General features: G+C 41.3%; 1 pseudogene; it reads left to right on the top strand.

Moving 5' to 3' along the window:
- The window catches only part of LOC128560048 (actin-related protein 2/3 complex subunit 1A-like), a 38,509-nt pseudogene extending 26,686 nt beyond the window's left edge, over positions 1–11,823 (top strand).
- The last annotated feature ends 814 nt before the right edge of the window (positions 11,824–12,637 follow it).

Below are 12,637 nucleotides of genomic sequence, written 5' to 3'. Positions count from 1 at the left end.
CTCTTCTGGCTTGAAAAATTTCAGCAGAGAGGTCTGCAGTCATTCTAATATTCCTGCCTTTGTACATAATAACTTTCTTTCGCCTGGCAGCTTTGAGAACTTTCTCCTTCATATTAACTTTAGTGAAGCTAATTATGATATGCCTGGGGGATGTCTTATTTGGATTCAGTCTTTCTGGGGTTCTGAAGCTGTCTTCTATCTGTATTTCAGAATCTCTAAGCATGTCTGGAAAGTTCTCTTTCATAATTTCCTGTAGAAGGGCCTCTGTGCCCAGCGAGGCCACTTCATCGGTTTCAGAAATTCCAATGATTCAGATATTTCCCTTCTTCGAATTATCCCAGAACTCTCTGAGAGAATGATCTGTTTTTGCTCTCCATTTCTGTTCCTCTTTGAGAATTTGAGAGCGTTCATAGGCTTTATCTTCAATGTCGGAAATTATTTCTTCTGCTTGCTCCATTCTGTTGGTGAGGCATTCTACTGTATTTTTCAGATGTTTGAGGGCTGCAAATTCTTGCTTCAGTGTGTCTAAATCTTTGCTAGTTTTGTCTTTAAATTCGTTAAATTCTTGAGACAGCTTTTGAATTTCTCCTCGAATTTCTAGTTCCATTTTGTTAATCTTGTTTGCCATCCAAATTCTGAATTTGTTTTCTGACATCTCGGCCAGTTGTTTATGAATGGGATCTTCAATTTCATCTGCCATATCCTTCCTTGGGGGCGTTGATCTATTCTGGTTATTCATTTTACCAGACTTTTTCCACTGATTCCACCCCTTGATTGTTTTACTCCTTTAGATTTCCCCCCTGGTGCTTTGTCGAGGACCCGTACAGTGCTGTGGCCTGATAAACTGGGGCCCTATTTGGTGTAGAGGGGCTAAGTGATTCTGTCTTGTTTTCAACTGGTTTCTATTTGACCCAAGTGAAACAGTTACTGTGGGTTGAAGTCTCAGCTGTGGAGAAATACCAGCAATTAATTCACCCCACCCACCACAGGCAATGAATGGAAAAGGAAAATCAAACCTTCCTACAATCACACACCCAGGGTACCACCTGGATAGTCCCCAGGTTATTGGCTCAGTTCAAAAGGTCCAAATCAATTGTCTCAGTCAGCAGCTGTCTTGGGTGGGAGAGTTCAAGAGGTCCCTGGGAACTGGATCACAGGGGTCTGATGACTGCTCTACTATGGCTTGCTCCAGTGCTGTGAGGGGTCAGGAGGAGCCACCCACTAAATAGATCAGTCTGGGAAGGTTGATGCCTCCTTCCCCAGATTGAAGCTCTGTCACACCCAGTTGCTGCTAGCCCCACAGGGCTGTTACCTAGTCAGTTGTCTGCAGTAAGCAGATAATCGAGAGGTTTGCACCTGCCTATGTCACAGGGTGGTCTGTGTCTGCTCATCTACATCTCTGCTCTCTGTCTTTATCCAGCAGGGTGTGGTGTGGCCTGTCGACCTCAGGCACTTGATGGAGGCTGGAGGTGTTCACTCAGTTCCAGTCCCACCCTTAGTTTATGTTACTGGGTGAACAGAACAACCCTGTGTGTTTTTTCTGACCTTGCTAGATTCCTCAGCAGAGTAGAGGCTGATTTGTGTTCCCAGAACCTGTGCCTCAGGCCCTGTCTTTACTCCTGCTGGTTTGTATTTGCAGCACGATTAGTTGTCGGCTGTAGCCTCTTGGTCTCCTTTGTCTGTAGGCTGGTGATTCCCTGAGGGCCAGGTGCATCTTAGGCTCAGTAGAGCCTGGATCAGCCCCACCCTGGGAGTTTTCTGGCTCTGTGGGTGTGTTTTCTAGTCCACATGTTCCACCCAGGTCAATACCGCCTCAGGCAAACCCTTTACTCACGGGGCCTGTGTTTCAGTCCCAGGTCTGTTCCGTGGTGGTTGCCATCAGAGAAGATGCTCGGCCTCATCTGTTTGCCCAGGGAGACAGGAGGAGAGGCTGTGGGATATCTGGGAGTGGGCCTTGTTATTGTTTCAGATGGCTGATGCTCTGCACCTTGGGGCACCACTGCTCCAGTGTGATTCCCTCTTAGCCGACCGTCGTCTTCTCACTCCTGAGCTACAGAATCAGCACTGGCCAGCTGCAGTCCAGTTCCTGTCTACACCTCTTGAAAGTTAACCCAAGAATCTGGACTCCTGGGGGGGCAGGTCTTCAGATCACGGAGTGAGATTGGAGGGGAGTGCTGGCAGCTCAGAGTTGCAGGTCGTAACACTAAGCTCATTGAGACCAAATGAACAAACAAACAGATACAAAGGTCATCAGGTACATGGGCCCATAGATACAGAAACAGACAGAAACACACAGACATACAGACAACACCCATGACAACAGCAATATAAAAACAACTGCAATAAAATAGTGATAATTGTAAAATAATTGAAAGAAAGAAAAAACGAGGGAAAAAAGTGGTGTTAGTAGAGATCTTAAAAGAGAAGAAAGAAGAAATTAAAATTAGAAAACATAGAAATAAAAAAGATATCTATATATAAAGTAATAATAAAAAATTATTGAAAGCTCGTCCAAGAAAATGGTGAGGAAAAAACAGGACAAAACAAAACAAACCCCCCCCAAAACAACAACCAGAAAAAAGAAAAAAAAGGCACCAACTACAAAAATATCTTTGCGTGTAGAAATATACCCATATACATCTATATGTCTGCTGTAGGGATCAACTTTCGTAGGAATATATTCATACCGCAATATACTTTCTGGACACCAGATGGCGCTGTGAGTGATTCCGAGGCTTATACCTGATTCTCAGTTTATGTTGTTACCATGGTAAACACCTTCCATGGCCAATCGCCATTTTATAATTTCTGTAAAAGTTTGTCGCCCAAGAATTGTGTAACTTCTGCTGTTCCCTTCCAGACAGCACTTGCGACCAACCTTCCCACTCATTGCAAGTGTCCAGGCCCCTTAAGTCTTTCTACTCTGCTCCCAGGTCCTCCTGCAAACTGGTGACTGCAATTGGCTGTGGGGAGAGTGGTGCTGTGTTCCTGCGGTCGTTGGCAGGCTTGTAGCTCCAGCTGGCTGGAGCTGGCTCCCACGGCTCTGTCCACGGCTTTAGCAGTTTCAGTGGCGGTAGCCGGGTGGCGCCAGGTTGGCGGATTCAGCTGGTTCCCATGGTTGGAGTGCTCGGGGACCTTATTCTGAGTTTTATGGTTGAGCATTTTCCATTTGGATCAGCACCCGCCAGATCGCCCCTCAGCCTGAACTGCCATCCCCCTCCAACACCTGGGGGAAAGGTGCCCGCCCTTTTGGGTAGTTCAAAATGTCTGTTTCCCAGGCAGGATCCCTTCCCTTCAATTGTCTAACAGGTTTCCCAGCTCCCCATGGTTTTGAGTGGCTCTCCTTTCAGATGCCTCCCTCAGTTCAGGAATAAATATTTGTCAATTGGGTTTTGTCAGCATTTACAAGCTTCTGACCTCCGTAGGTGAGGGGCCTGTTGGCCAGCATGGCCGAGCAGGGAAGAATCTCTACAACAGATTCTGTGGTTTTAAATTACCGCTCATATATAGCAATCTCCAGTTCGCTGAGTTTCTCCAGCTGTCTGTCCGCTGCAATAATCCACACACCGGGAAGGTCCAGGCCCCTTTCCTCTCACCTGATGTCTTGGGACAGGTGGGCTACACGTCCGTCCTGTCTGCCATCATGCTCCGCCCCCCCATTCAATCTTCTTATACCTATCATTTACTTATCTCTAAGGACTGTCCCAACATCCTTATGCTTGTAGCAAGATGACTGTGTCATGTAAAGGACTTTGAGGTTTTACAGTCATAAATAAAAGGGCTGAAGGCCAAGTTGGTTCAAATGGCTTCCTTTTATGTTTTTGTGGGTTTTGTTGTTGTTGTTCTTTTGTTTTTATCTGTACTGCACCTACTCTATAAATCAAATCTCAGGGGCTAATGATGGTACTCAGCCTGCATAGGCACTGGCATGAATAAACTTCCTGTTTCTTACTATCCAGCATTATTACCATTCTACAGACTTTAAGTCCCATCTTCTTATCAACTCAGAGAGTCTTCCAAAATTCACTTTACACCACAGCCTGGAAATTCTCCTAAAGCAATGATATGAGGCAATGGGAAAGCTGACAACTGTTTTCAGTTTCAGTACCACTGCCCTTCTTCTCTTCACATACTCTGCCTTGTATCTATTCTTCCATATAATTTCCATAAACTTTGTAACATTTTTCTGCATGTGATGAGCCATGTTTAATAACTATGAGCTTTGATTTTTTTTTTATTAGTATTAGATCATAGCTGTGTACATTAATGCGATCATGGGGCACCATGCACTGGTTTTATAAACAGTTTGACACATTTTCATCACACTGGTTAACATAGCATTCCTGGCATTTTCTTAGTTATTGTGTTAGGATAATCATATTCTGCACTCACTAAGTTTCACATGTACCCTTGTAAGATGCACTGCAGGTGTAATCCCATCAATCACCCTCCCTCTACCCAACCTCCCCCTCCCTCACCTCCCTCTCCCCCTTCCCCATATTCTTAGGTTATAACTGGGTTATAGCTTTCCTATGAAAGCCATAAATTAGTTTCATAGTTGGGCTGAGTACATTGTATGCCTTTTCTTCCATTCTTGAGATACTTTACTAAGAAGAATATGTTCCAGCTGTATACATGTTAAAATGAAAGAGGTAAAGTCCCCATCTTTCTTTAAAGCTGCAAAATATTCCATGTTGTACATGTACCACAATTTATTGATCCATTCGTGGATCCATGAGCACTTGGGCTTTTTCCATGACTTAGCAATTGTGAATTGGGCTGCAATAAACATTCTTGTACAAATATCTTTGTTATAATGTGATTTTTGGTCTTCTGGGAATATACCTAGTAGAGGAATTATAGGATTCGATGGAAGATCTATTTTTAGATCTCTTAGTGTTCTCCAAACATCTTTCCAAAAGGAATGTATTAATTTGCATTCCCACCAGCAGTGTAGAAGTGTTCCCTTTTCTCCACATCCAAGCCAACATCTTTGGTCTTGGTATTTTGTGATATGGGCTAAACTTACTGGAGTTAGATGGTATCTCAAGGTAGTTTTGATTTGCATTTCTCTGATCATAAAAGATGATGAGCATTTTTTCATGTGTCTGTAGGCCATGTGCTTGTCTTCTTCAGAGAAGTTTCTCTTCAAATCCCTTCCCCAGCCTGAAATGGGATCACTTGTTCTTTTCTTGCTTATATGTTTGAGTTTTCTGTGGATTCTAGTTGTTAAACCCTTGTCGGAGACATAAACTGCAAATGTCTTCTCCCACTCTGAGGGCTGTTTGCTTGCTTTACTTACGGTGTTCTTGGCTGTGCAGAAGCTTTTTAGTTTGATCAGTTCCTAGTAGTCTATTTTTGAAGCTGCTTCAATTGCCTGGGGGGTCCTCCTCATAAAATACTCGCCCAGACTGATTTCTTCAAGGGTTTTTCCCGCACTCTCTTTTCTAGTATTTTTATAGTTTCATGTCTTAAGTTTAAATCTTTAATCCAGTTAGAGTCTATCTTAGTTAATGGTGAAAGGTGTGGGTCCAGTTTCAGTCTTCTGCAGGTTGCCAGCCAGGTCACCCAGCACCATTTGTTAAATAGGGAATCTTTTCCCCACTGAATGTTTTTAATTGGCTTGTCAAAGATCAAATAACGGTAAGTAGCTTGACTCATCTTTATTTATTCTTTATTCTGTTCCAGACATCTACTTCTCTGTTTTTGTGCTAGTACCATGCTGTTTTGATCTCTATTGATTTATTAGTATAGTCTGAGGTCTGATAACATGATTCCTCCTGCTTTCTTTTTATTTCTGAGTATTATCTTGGCTATTCGAGGTTTTTTCTGATTCCATATAAAATGAAGTATTATTTTTTTCAAGATCTTTAAAGTTTGACAGTGACACTTTAATAGGTATTGCATTAAAATTGTATATTGCTTTGGGTAGTATGGACATTTTAACAATGTTGATTCTTCCCAGCCTTGAGCATGGTATATTTCTCCATTTGTAAACATTTTCACCTATTTCTCTTTTTAGAGTTTCATAGTTCTCTTTATAGAGATCTTTCACGTCCTTTGTTAGATAAACACCCTAAATATTTCATCTTTTTTGGCACTACTGTGAATGGAATAGAGTCCTGAACTGTTTTTTCAGTTCGACTATTGTTGGTATATATAAAGGCTACCGATTTATGAGTGTTGATTTTGTAACCTGAGACACTGCTGTATTCCTTGATCACTTGTAAGAGTTTTGTAGTAGAATCCCTGTTGTTTTCCAGATATGCAATTGTATCATCTGCGAACAGTGAATGTTTGATCTCTTCTCACCCTATATGGATACTTTTAATCGCCTTTTCTTCCCTGATCGTGATGGCCAAAACTTCCATTACAATGTTAAAGAGCAGTGGAGACAATGGGCAGCCTTGTCTGTCTCCTGATGTGAGTGGAAATGATTTTGATTTAACTTTATTCAATATGATATTGGCTGTGGGTTTGCTGTAGGTGGCCTCTATCACTTTAAGAAATGTCCCTTCCATACCAATTTTCTTAAGTGTTCTGATCATGAAGGGATGCTGGATATTATCAAAAGCTTTTTGTTCATCAATTGGGAGAATAATATGGTCTTTGTTTTTTAGTTTTTATGTGCTGAATTATACTTATACTTTACATATATTGTAATTATACTTTACATATATTGAACCAGCATCGAGACCCTGGGATAAAACCAACTTGGTCATAATGTATAATTTGTTTGATGTGTTTCTGGATTTTGTTTGTTAGGATCTGTTGAATATTTTTTCATGTATATTCATTAGTGATATTGGTCTATAATTTTCTTTTCTTGTTGGGTCTTTTCCTGGTTTGGGGATCTTGGTGATGTTTGCTTTTTAGAATGTGGTGGGTAGTCTTTTTTCTTTTTCTACATTTTGGAACAGGTTGAGTAATATAGGTACTAATTCCTTTTTAAGGTTTGGTAGAATTCTGAAGTGAAGTCATCTGGTCCCGGGCTTTTCTTTTTAGAAAGATTTTGTATGGATTCTGGCTAAGTCTTGAAAGGTGATGTGCTTCCAAGTATTGGTCAATATCCTTCAGATTATCGTATTTCGGAGAATAAATTTTCTTGTTTAACTATGAGTTTTTCCTCAAAAATATTTCATTTCTCCTGCAGTTACCCCATCACGACTCCACCCCTGGCTATATGGATCTAATGGGCAACATGATAGTGAATAAGGAACATTGTGACTCAAACTCACAGAGAGAAACAGAAGAATGAATTGGAATTTGTGTCACTAAAATGAAATTTGGAATTGAACAGTGTACAGTGTCTATTGGAGTCTTACTTTGTTGCACCCGCTATATGTCAATAGGTCAAAACTTTCAGAAAGACCTAGAAGAAGTATAATTTCTCTGTCAACTTAATTGATAGTCCCATGAATATCAGACTGTATTCCAAACATATTTTTCCTTACCTCCACGTATGGAGTAGTATTCCAGTTTTTCATTGGTAGTATATATATGTCACCCCAACCAACACTATAAATTCCTGTGCTTAATAGTGTAAACAAGAAAGAAAAAACTTAACCCCCCTCCGTTATCTGTAAAGTCACTTAATGATCTAACTAGTTAGCAGACAGTCAAAGATGCGAGTGCTGTGAATACCATTTTGAGATAAAACAACAGATAAAAGCATGAGAAATTTAGAAATGTGACAAATGGTGTTAAGTATCTTAAAACTTGACCTAAGAGGATTTTGTGATGCATAAATAGTTTCCTATCACTTAAAATAAGAAGGTTAATGGTGTATAGTTAATGTCCTACTGCTTGAGACAAGAGGATTTAGTGATAGTGTCTTACAACTTGAGACAAAAGGACTTAATAATATATAGCTAAGTAATAACTTTGGGGAAAAAAACATAAAAACCTTATAAAGTTCTCAAAAAGTAAGATGGGCTTTAAAAACAATGTCTTCACCAGATTCTAGATATTGTTAATAAAAGCCAATTTTAATCTGCATAAGTATTTGACTACTGGTACCATCACCCTGCTTACATATTTGGTGATTTAAATGGAACCAGCCTGGAGGTTTATGGTAAGTATCAGGGTCTCCCCTTGGTAGATATAAATCTTCAGGTGGTGCCAGGAGTGGTGGCTCATTTCTATAAAATTGAAAGCACATATAACCTCTTCCTCAGTTGCCAACCATCTTCAGCTAATTTTGCCCCATGAACACATCTGGCAGATGGTAAACCAGCCCCATAATCCAGATCTTGGCCATCAGAAACAGAGGAACAAGTTAACCCTCAGTGTGGATCAGGGAAATCCCTACCTAACCCTGGCATAAATAACTCTTAAACCAAACTCACCAGAGCCTCAGAGGAATCAGTATTATTTGACAAAAGAGGCATTAGAAGAAATTGCCCTCTGATTGACAAATTTTGGAAATATGGTCTTATTTGAACTTGCTACTTATAATTTGCCAGTAAGAAAGCCAGGCACAAAAGAGTATGAGTTTGTCTAAGACTTAAGAGTCATTAATGAGATTGTTCAGGACATTCACCCTACAGTCCTGAATCCACATACACTTCTGGATGCTTTGCCCCTGGAATCAAGTTAGTATTCAGTGTCGCATTAAGACAAACAAAAAAACAAAACACTTTTTCTATATACCATAAACACCCAATTCAGAGAAAATCTTTGCTTTTGAGTATCGGGGCCCAGAAACTCAGAAAAGTCTCAAAACCTGGGCTGTGCTTCCACAGGTTTTAAAAAATTACCCTCTTTTGGGGAAGCCCTGGCTATAAACTCCATCTGGAGAAAGGAATATTAATTTCCCAAGATCCCTAGGTGAAAATAAAAGTGGGGAGAGGATAGAAAATGGGGCAAAGGGGGATCGGTCAGCCTCTCACTCTGGGCCTCAATCCTCCGCCTGTTCCTGTGGAGCCTGTTTGCATTGAGTGACTAGAGTCCGTGAATTCTCCGCTCTGATCCCATCCAACTTTCTCCCACTCCAGCTTTCTATTCTTTGAAAACTCTAAGAATCATATCCCTGCATCATTTTTAATAGAGCCATTCACTTGTCATGCCTGGAACAGGGATCATACCAAATTGTCCGTAGCCCCAATAATCACGAAGTGCACATCTATAAGAAAAACAGAAGCCAGTGGATAAAAGCTCATGAACTCAAGGAGCACAACGGACACATCACAGGTATTAACTGGGCTCCCAAAAGTGACTGCATCGTCACTTGCAGGGCAGATGGCAATGCTTATGTCTGGAGTCAGAAAGATGATGTCTGGAAGCCAACACTGGTGTTACTGAGAATTAATTGTGCAGCCAATTTTGTGAAGGGGCCCCACTTAGAGAACAAATTTGCTGTGGGAAGTGGAGCATGACTCATTTCTGTTTGTTACTTTGAGTCCGAAAATGACTGGTGGGTAAGCAAACACATTTAAAAAGCTGATTTGCTCCACAGTCCTCAGCTTGGATTGGCATCCCAACAATGTTTTGCTTGTAGTGGGATCATGTGACTTCAAATGCAGAGTGTTTTCTGCCTATCTTAAAGAAGGGATGGAAAGCCAGCCAGTACACCCTGGGACAGAAAGATGCCTTTTGGTCAGCTGATGTCAGAGTTTGGGGTCAATGGCACAGATGGCTGGGTCCATGGGGTCAGCTTCTCCATCAGTGGGAACCTCCTAGCCTGGGTCAGTCATAGAGCACCATGTCTGCTGCTAATGTCTCAAAAAGTATACAAGTCCCAACTCTGAAAACAGAGTTATTGCCACTCCTGAGTGTATCATTTGTCTTGGAGAATAGTATGTGGCTGCTGGCCATGACTACTGGCCATGACTGCTGCCCAATGCTCTTTAAGATGTTCCCAGCTGCTTGACCTTTGTGTCCAAGTTAGACATTCCAAACAGAGCATCCAGCACATGTCTTCCATGGAACATTTCTGCAACATGGACAAGAGGGCCATGAACAAGGACCACAGTGCAGCCCTGGAGACGCTGCACCAGAATAGCATCACTTGAGTGTCTATTTATGAGGTGGAGTAAGATTGTTACAAATTTTGCACTATTGGCATCAATGGAGCCATGACCATTTGAGATTTCAAGACCTTATAATCTTCTATCCAGCACCTCTGGATAATGTGAAACTGAGTGAGCCTCTGCTAAACAGCACAACAAGCAGTGGCTGACCATAGCTCTGCCATTGGATAGTGAGAAAAGCCAGCCCCAAGGAAACACTAAAAATACATATCATGCAGATATTGTGTGGTTTTGTTTGAGTATAAAATTGGTGAAAGTGTTGATTTTTTTTAAAGCAGCAGTGATTTTTTTTTTTTTTTTTTTTGCTATTTCATTCCATTCTTGACCAAAGCTTCCTTTAAGTCAGTGGTTCTCAACTTTCCTAGTGCCTCTTAATGCCACAATCCTTTAATACAGTTCTTCATGTTGTGGTGACCCCCAACCATAAAATTATTCTCATTGCTACTTCATAACTGTAATTTTGCTACTGTTATGAAGTATAATGTACATATATGATACGCAGGTTGTATTTTCATTATTACAAAGGAGTCACGAACCAGAGGTTGAGAACCACTGCTTTAAGTAGTTTATTATGGAGAATTGTCACACTAACTTAAAGAAAAGGGTGAGGGAGATATGTAAATTTGTCTAGTGGAAAATTAAATTAAAATACTGAATAAAAAGAAAAAGAAAGTGGTACAATGATCTTTTAACTACTGGAAAAGCTTATGAGGCTTGTCTGAAAAAATCCTATTATGACTTTAAATCATTTAGCTAAAGCTGGCTATCAGGACTCCAGATTTAAGGCTTAAATTTGCCAAAAATATATTAACTTGTTGGACTGCCTTGTAGAACCAAGTAAAAAGACTTTATTAACTGGATGATAAAATATAATTATTCCCTAGGCCCCAAATGAAAAGTCAGCTAAGAGGTTTCTTAGGGATGGCAGGATATTGCTTTTTTTGAATCCCCAACTTTGGACTAATAGTCAAACTTCTATATGAGGCCTGAAAAAAGCCAGAAGATGATCCTTTAATTTGGGATGGAGAGTACAAGAAAGATTTTTGAACTTTAAAGACTCTGAATAATACACCATACCTAGACCTCGCAAGCCTTTCTTCCTGTGCATGTACGAGAGTTGGCCTGGGGGTACTGCTCCAACTGGTGAGGATGGAAAACCAAATAATGGCCTCCTTGTCTCACCAATTTGATAAAACATCAGCTGTCTGGCTGCCTTGTCTGAGAGTTGTGGTTTCCACCTGTGACTTCCTTAAAAATGTAGATAAATTTACTGTGGGCCAGGTCATTACTGTGTATGAGCCTCACCAAAATCTGACTCTCTTGCAGCAGAAAGGGGCATGTGGCTAACAGCAGGATGAATGGGATGGTATCCATACCTCCTTTTGAATAATTTGAAATTACCTTAAAAGTAAGTAAATAATTTGAATCCTGCCACTTTACTACCTGACTCAAATCCAGGCCTGATCAAATATGATGGTATAGAGATAATTCAAGTATTTTCTAGCCTCTTGGACACACAGAGCAGTCCCTTGGAGTTGGTAGATTAGTGGAAGGTCTACAGTGACATGTACACAGAGACAGGACTGGAGAGTGCAGAGGTTCAGGCAGGTTGAAGAATGTGATAGAGACCTGCCTGGGCAGGGACGAAGATCATGCCTACATTGAGGATGGTTGGAGGCCCTTTCTATATGGGGCCATGGGAAAATTTTGTACTACTGGCATCAATGGAGCCATGAAAATTTGGGATGTAAAGACCCTAGAATCTTTTATCCAGGGCCTCTGGATAATGTGAAACTGAGTGATCCTCTGCCACACAGCACAACAAATGGTGGCTGACTGTAGGAAAATTCTACTGTCTACTGGAGGATTTTGGTGGACTAGGGTCTTTTGGTGCAAAGTTTTGGGGTGGGGCTAGCTAGGTCCTTTATAGTCTTTTGTTCCAGAAGGGGAGTAGGATGAGGAGGATTTGTGTAGGGCTACATTAGGGCCCCAACATTCCTGACTCTTGTTAAGAGGGGTGATAGGCATGATGGTCAGTCCTCTGAAACTACTTCTACCAAGTACATCTGTAACTGTCCTCAGTGTAATGGGTCAGATGTTGGAAGGGCTGTGCAGGGTTGGGGGCATATTGGGAGAGGGTTTGGGGAGTTGTGGGAATTGTGTTGCAGAGGTTCTGTATAGGAAAACAATGACAAAGTCATCAAGGCAAGTGGAAAAGTTGATGGACAGAAGCAGTTCCTGAGTTTCTGCATATTTCTTGGGGGCTTCTTCAGTATCCTAGGTGGAAAGGGTTCCTGCCAGAGTTGTTCTGGTGAGAGCTTGTACAGGTAATCATGTAACTAAGTGTGTTTTGGGGAAGAGACAGAGCTTAGTTTGTTCTAGGTGGTAAGTGAGATTGTCAGTGAGTATGGTGATAAAAGGGTAAGAGGTCTGAGAGTAAAGATTGGGTATCAGGTCTGCCTTGGCAAAAAGGGAGTTCCAGTTTGGGGTGTGGAGGGAAGAGATGATCAAGAGAGAAAGAGAGCAGAGGCTTAAAGAAGGGAGCGTGGGGAGGAGAGAAAAAGGAGTGACAGAACAAGAGCATGGCATGGCATCTTAAAGAGAGG

The sequence above is a fragment of the Nycticebus coucang genome, chromosome 2 (assembly GCF_027406575.1).
Source record: "Nycticebus coucang isolate mNycCou1 chromosome 2, mNycCou1.pri, whole genome shotgun sequence".
NCBI classification, from domain to species: domain Eukaryota; kingdom Metazoa; phylum Chordata; class Mammalia; order Primates; family Lorisidae; genus Nycticebus; species Nycticebus coucang.
Note: the sequence above shows the minus strand (reverse complement) of the source record. Positions and strands in the feature narration are given on the sequence as shown.